This window comes from Geotrypetes seraphini, chromosome 2 (genome assembly GCF_902459505.1).
Source record: "Geotrypetes seraphini chromosome 2, aGeoSer1.1, whole genome shotgun sequence".
Classification (NCBI taxonomy): domain Eukaryota; kingdom Metazoa; phylum Chordata; class Amphibia; order Gymnophiona; family Dermophiidae; genus Geotrypetes; species Geotrypetes seraphini.
In genome coordinates, this window is record NC_047085.1 from 503,070,636 (window position 1) to 503,077,063 (window position 6,428).

Below are 6,428 nucleotides of genomic sequence, written 5' to 3' on the forward strand. Positions count from 1 at the left end.
TGGCTGGACAAGGAAGATAGAGGGAGTTACAGTAGTCCAGCAGACCTAAGACTAGGGATTGGACAATTAGTCTGAATTGTGCTGGGTTGAAGAATTTTCTGATTTTACGTAGATTTCTCATGGTTAGAAAAGCTTTCTGGGTCGTCTTGTTGATTTGGGACTGCATTGTGCAACATCTGTCTATTATAACTCCTAGGAGTTTTAGTTCGGGTTGTATTGGGTATTTGGTGTTTTTGATTTTCAGTTCTGTGATGGCAGGCGTTTTGGCCTGTTCGAGCAAGAGGAATTTTGTTTTTTCTGAGTTTAGTTTTAGTTTGTGATCCATCATCCATTTTTCTACTGTATCTAAGGTTGTTTCCAGCTTTGTTGTGGTGGTGGTATCTGATGGGTCGAAGGGGAGGAGTATGGTGATGTCGTCTGCGTAGCTGAAGGATGTTACATTTTGAAACAAAAACAAAGAATCAACAGTTTAGCAAATGGCTACGAGCCAGAGGAGTCATAGTGGTCCAAAATGGTTCCCAAGTGCGCTGGAAAATGCGGCCTGATAGAGAAGAAAGGTCCGTCACCCTTCTTTACCACATCAGGAGAGTAATCATCTGACAGCGCCAAAGGGAATAATCCGGAGCGTCAACCTCAAGCCATTGCAGAAAAATACATTTCAGGGCAACGAGAATAGTCCACTTAAGGAAAGCATCAACTCCCCTTGTACGAGAGAAATAGTGGGGAACAGCTCCAAATAAGAGCAAAGGGGAGTGACGAATGGTAATTTTCCAAATGCTCTCCACAAAAACAAAAACAGAAGTCCAAAAAGCTTGAACATTAGGGCAAGTCCAAAACATGTGTCCCAAGCCCGCCTCAGGAGCCTGACAGCGAGGACAGGTAGCAGTCTTGATCTAATATAATATTACTCCTATTATTCTATCTTTATTTGTTCTCTTTCCTATATCACATTGTAGTTTTTCCCTGATTTCCCCATGAAGTGCACGTCTGCCTCTCCCTATATTGTATGTCCCCCTTATTTGAAAATTATTTATTGTACATTGCTTTGTAATCTTTGAAAAGAGCGATTTTATCAAATATGAAATAAACTTGTTAAAACAGGTCTAGCCCTAAGTGTTCAAATTGTGTCCTGCCTGTATTCTTAAATGTTTGATTAAGGCAGAAAAACTTCCAAATCATAAGCTCACCCTGGTCCCGTCCACAGCATGCTTCTGATACACCCCCTTCAGATTTAGATACACTTCAGACAGCCACTGTAGAAATCCCTCTAGAAAATGGGTTTCAAAGATAGCGAATTCGAAGGGTTTGACGAGAAAAATGGCCCATCTGCCCCTTTATGCCACTCTTTGGACGCTTTTAATTTTTGAAAAAAGAGCTCCATGGGTACCCAGTGTTATAAAATAGCACATAGGCCGATGCATGTGCAAACCCAAATTAGCGTCAATTAAGTTCAATAATTGTTTGTCAAGTCTTGTTCACTTGTGCTCGATGGCTCATTCACTAGACTACAAAGGAAGGGTGACGGGACTAAATCGTGCGAGACAACGGCGCGCCGACAACTGAGCGCAAGGTTGACGGCGCACCGAAGAAAAGCACTATTTTAAAGGGCTCCGACGGGGGGTGTGGGGGGGAAACCCCCCCCCACTTTACTTAACAGACATTGCGCTGGCGTTGTGGGGGGTTTGGGGGGTTGTAACCTCCCACATTATACTTAAAACTGAACTTTTTCCCTAAAAAACAGGCAAAAAGTTTGGTTTCAAGTATAATGAGGGGGGTTACAACCCCCCAAACCCCCCCAACGCCAGCGCGATGTCTGTTAAGTAAAATAGGGGGGTTCCCCACCAACACCCCCCGTCGGAACCCTTTAAAATAGTGCTTTTCTTCGGCGCGCCGTCAACCTTGCGCTCAGTCGTCTGCGCTCAGTCGTCGGCGCGCCGTTGTCTCGCGCGATTTTGTCTATGAACCCAAAGGAAGTATGGCAGAAAATCATGCACACTGGCCACCTGTCTCCCAGGAAAAGAACATGTCCACTTGTAGTTTGCACGTGGGGGCTAACGATGGAGGTAGCCAGAGTGGAAAGTAGAGAATGACACGGGGATAGAATTTATTCCCGTCCCCGCAGTTTGCCGCGGGAAACCATTTCCACGTCATTCTTTAAGGAGAGAGGGAAGAATCTAATCTAATCCAATATATCTGAGTTGCACTGTGCCTCATTAGGTTCAAGGCAATTTACAATATAAGGAATTATGGAATGTATAAGCTACATTATAGCAGTTTGAATAGAATCGAGTTATGAATGGAGTAATGGGGAAGGGAGGATTGAGGTTCCATGAGTGTACTGTATAACACTTGAGTTAAGTAAGAGATTTAGTGATACCAGGTATATTGAGTTAGTTGTCTATGCTCTCAAAGAAGAGAGATTTTAATTTTTATTTTTTTTACCGAATCTGTTGTAGAATGTTTCAGATTCAGATTCAGAATCAGAGTATGAAAGGGCAGAGCCACTGACCCTCAAGCCTTGCATTGAAGAATGCTGGTGTAGAAGGACTGAGGTTGACAGAGAAACGAAAGAAGGGCACCAGATGAGACCTCAGTCTGAAGGTCCATCAAGCCCAGTATCCTGTTTCCAGTAGTGGCCAATCCAGGTCCCAAGTACCTGTCAGAAACCCAAAGAGTAGCAACATTCCAGAGCTCAGATTATGATGTCATAAAGCCTCATTCCACCAATGCCTAAGAGCCAGCCTCATCAGTGATGTCACAATGGCTTCATTATCCTTGGCTCACATAAGCACAGCCACTGACCCTCAAGCCTTGCCTTGAAGAATGCTAGTGTAGAAGGACTTAAGTTGAGAGAGACACTAAAGAATGACACCGGATGGTTAGAACATAAGACCAGAAGCATTGCCATACTGGGACACAATAAGAACAGCCTTACTGGGTCAGACCAATGGTCCATCAAGCCCAGTAGCCCGTTCTCACGGTGGCCAATCCAGGTCACTAGTACCTGGCTAAAACCCAAGGTGTATCAATATTCCATGCTACCAATACAGGACAAGCAGTGGCTTCCCCCTTGTCTTTCTCAATAACAGACTATGGACTTTTCCTTCAGGAACTTGTCAAAACCTTTCTTAAAACCAGCTACGCTATCCACTCTTACCACATCCTCTGGCAACACGTTCCAGAGCTTAATTATTCTCTGAGTGAAAAAAAAATGTCCTCCTATTGGTTTTAAAAGTATTTTCATGTAACTACATTGAGTGTCCCCTAGTCTTTGTAATTTTTGACAGAGCATAAGAACATAAAAATTGCCGCTGCTGGGTCAGACCAGTGGTCCATCATGCCCAGCAGTCTGCTCATGCGGCGGCCCCTAGGTCAAGACCAATGCTCCAAATGAGTCCAGTCTCACCAGTTTAGCATGAATTTGTCCAACTTGGTCTTGAAACCCTGGAGGGTGTTTTCCCCTATGACAGACTCTGGAAGAGCGTTCCAGTTTTCTACCACTCTCTGGGTGAAGAAGAACTTTCTTATGTTTGTACAGAATCTATCCCCTGTTTGATAGATTTATCTCCTAGTCAGATACCACTTCTAAAACCTATTAACAATATGTCGATACCTTGTATTCTCACTAGTTGTACTCTGTTTCCACGGACTGTTCAGCGACATCTTCCCTATTTGTACTCTGTAATTCGCTGATTGTCCAGCTCTCTTTACTGTAAACCGCCTAGAAGTCACAAGATTGTGGCGGTATAGAAAAATCAAGTTATTATTATTATTAAGTTTAGAGAGCGCCCTCTCGTTCTCCCTACCTTGGAGAGGGTGAACAGTCTGTCTTTCTCTATTAAGTCTATTCCCTTCAGTATCTTGAATGTTTCGATCATGTCCCCTCGCAATCTCCTCTTTTCGAGGGAGAAGAGGCCCAGCTTCTCCAATCTCTCACTGTACGGCAACTCCTCCATCCCCTTAACCATCTTAGCCGCTCTTCTCTGGACCCTTTCGAGTAGTACCGTGCCCTTCTTCATGTATGGCGACCACTTGTACCTCTTCTACTCCACTCAGGATTTTGTAGACGTCAATCATATCTTCCCTCAGCTGTCTCTTTTCCAAGCTGACGAGCCCTAACCGTTTTAGTCTTTCCTCATTTGAGGTTCATCAAGCCCAGTTTCCAACAGTGGCCAATTCAGGTCACAAGTACTTGGCAGACACCCAAACAACAGCAATATTCCAGAGCTAATAATAATGATAATAACAATTTATATACCGCAGGACTGTGAATTTCAATGCGGTTTACAATGATTAAAAGGTGTTACAAACTGAGTAGAGTTAACAAAGTTAAAAGCTAGTGATTAACAGCTCTTGAAATCAGTTATGGTGGAATAAGATTGTACAGATCAGTTACCTAAATACTTCAGGAACAGATATGTTCTTAGGTGTCTCCTAAATTCCCCATAAGTATTAGTGAGCATAAGTAATTAGCTGAGCTTGTGATGTCATAATGCCTCATTCCACCAATACCTAAGATCCAACCTCATCAGTGATGTCACAATGGCTTCATTACCCTTTACTTGGCTCACATAAGAATCAGAGTATGAATGGGCCTAGCCACTGACCCTCAAGCCTTGCATTAAAGAATGCTGGTGTGGAAGGACTGAGGTTGAGAGAGACACTAAAGAATAACACAAGATGGTTTCCTGTGGTTATCTGCAGGGACGGGGACAAATTCTGTCCCCTTGTCATTCACTAGGATGATAATAACCCTGATGCAGGAACAGACCATGGTAGATGTGCTCTTGGACCCACTGAAGAGATAAACCACAGAAACTAATGGAAAAGTTAAGACTGAAAACTGCAAGGTGGGTTCCTGACGATAACATGGAGATAATGTACTGCTATAATTATGCTACAGACTTTGTATTCAATGTCAAGAGGGTACACAGAGAGCAGCACTGATTATTGAGGTGTCGGGAAAGATACTACAATGTTGTTTTGTTTTCAGCGCCACAAATTTGATTAAAAAAGAATTTTCAAGCACGCCTTGATCATCATTTGCCTGTATATGTTACACCTTATCAATGCCGCATGGAGGATTTCTTTGGTACAGTGCAAGTACTAAGGTGAGCATTAGAAGTAAATTCAGGAGACTGAGATCACATTCCATATACTCTGGCTTTGGCGTGAGTTTCCTGACTGTTACGTTATGCACAAAACTGACCCAATATTGTCCTGTAAAGCAGGGGTCTCAAAGTCCCTCCTCGAGGGCCGGAATCCAGTCGGATTTTCAGGATTTCCCCAATGAATATGCATGAGATCTATTAGCATAGAATGAAAGCAGTGCATGCAAATAGATCTCATACATATTCATTGGGGAAATCCTAAAAACCCGACTGGATTGCGGCCCTCGAGGAGGGACTTTGAGACCCCTGCTGTAAAGGAAACTAGGGATTGGGACTTATATACTGTCTTTTCGTAGTCAAACAACCGCAATCAAAGCAGAATACATACAGGTACTTCAAGCATTTTCCTATCTGTCCTGGTGGGCTCACAATCTGTCTAATACAGTGGTTCCCAACCCTGTCCTGGAGGAACACCAGGCCAATTGGGTTTTCAGGCTAGCCCTAATGAATATGCATGAAGCAAATTTGCATGCCTATCACTTCCATCATATGCAAATCTCTCTCATGCATATTCATTAGGGCTAGCCTGAAAACCCAATTGGCCTGGTGTTCCTCCAGGACAGGGTTGGGAATCACTGGTCTAATATACCTAGAGCAAGGTTAGGCAATTCCGATCCTCAAGAGCCGGAGCCAGGTCAGATTTTCAGGATCTCCACATGAATATGTATGAGATGGATTTGCATGCACTGCCTCCTTGAGATGCAAATCTATCTCATGCATATTTATTGTGGATATCCTGAAAGCCTGACCTGGCTCCGGCTCTCGAGGACCGGAATTGCCTACCCCTGACCTAGGGCAATGGAGGATTATGTGACTTGCCCAGGATCACAAGGAACAGTGTGGGGTTTGAACCCACAACCTACTGGGTGCTGAGGCCGTAGATCTAACCACTGCACCTTACTCTCCTACACTATACGTAATGAATGTGGTAGAAGCGTCAGTGATAAGGAAAACTCACCATACCATGCACTAGAGCAGTGACTCGCAAACTTTTCGGCCGGCGGCACACTAAATCCAGTACCCTGGCTGGACTTAGTAATTCCTTGAAATTTTTTTGTCGTGTGAACGCAATCCTGAAATGTGTTTCAGTAAACATAGGATGCAACTCCATGATCTCCCAATGTTTCCGTAGGATCCTTCTTATTGCATTCATTCTAGGTCAGGGATCTCAAAGTCCCTCCTTGAGGGCCGCAATCCAGTCGGCTTTTCAGGATTTCCTCAATGACTATGCATTGAAAGAAGTGCATGCAAATAGAT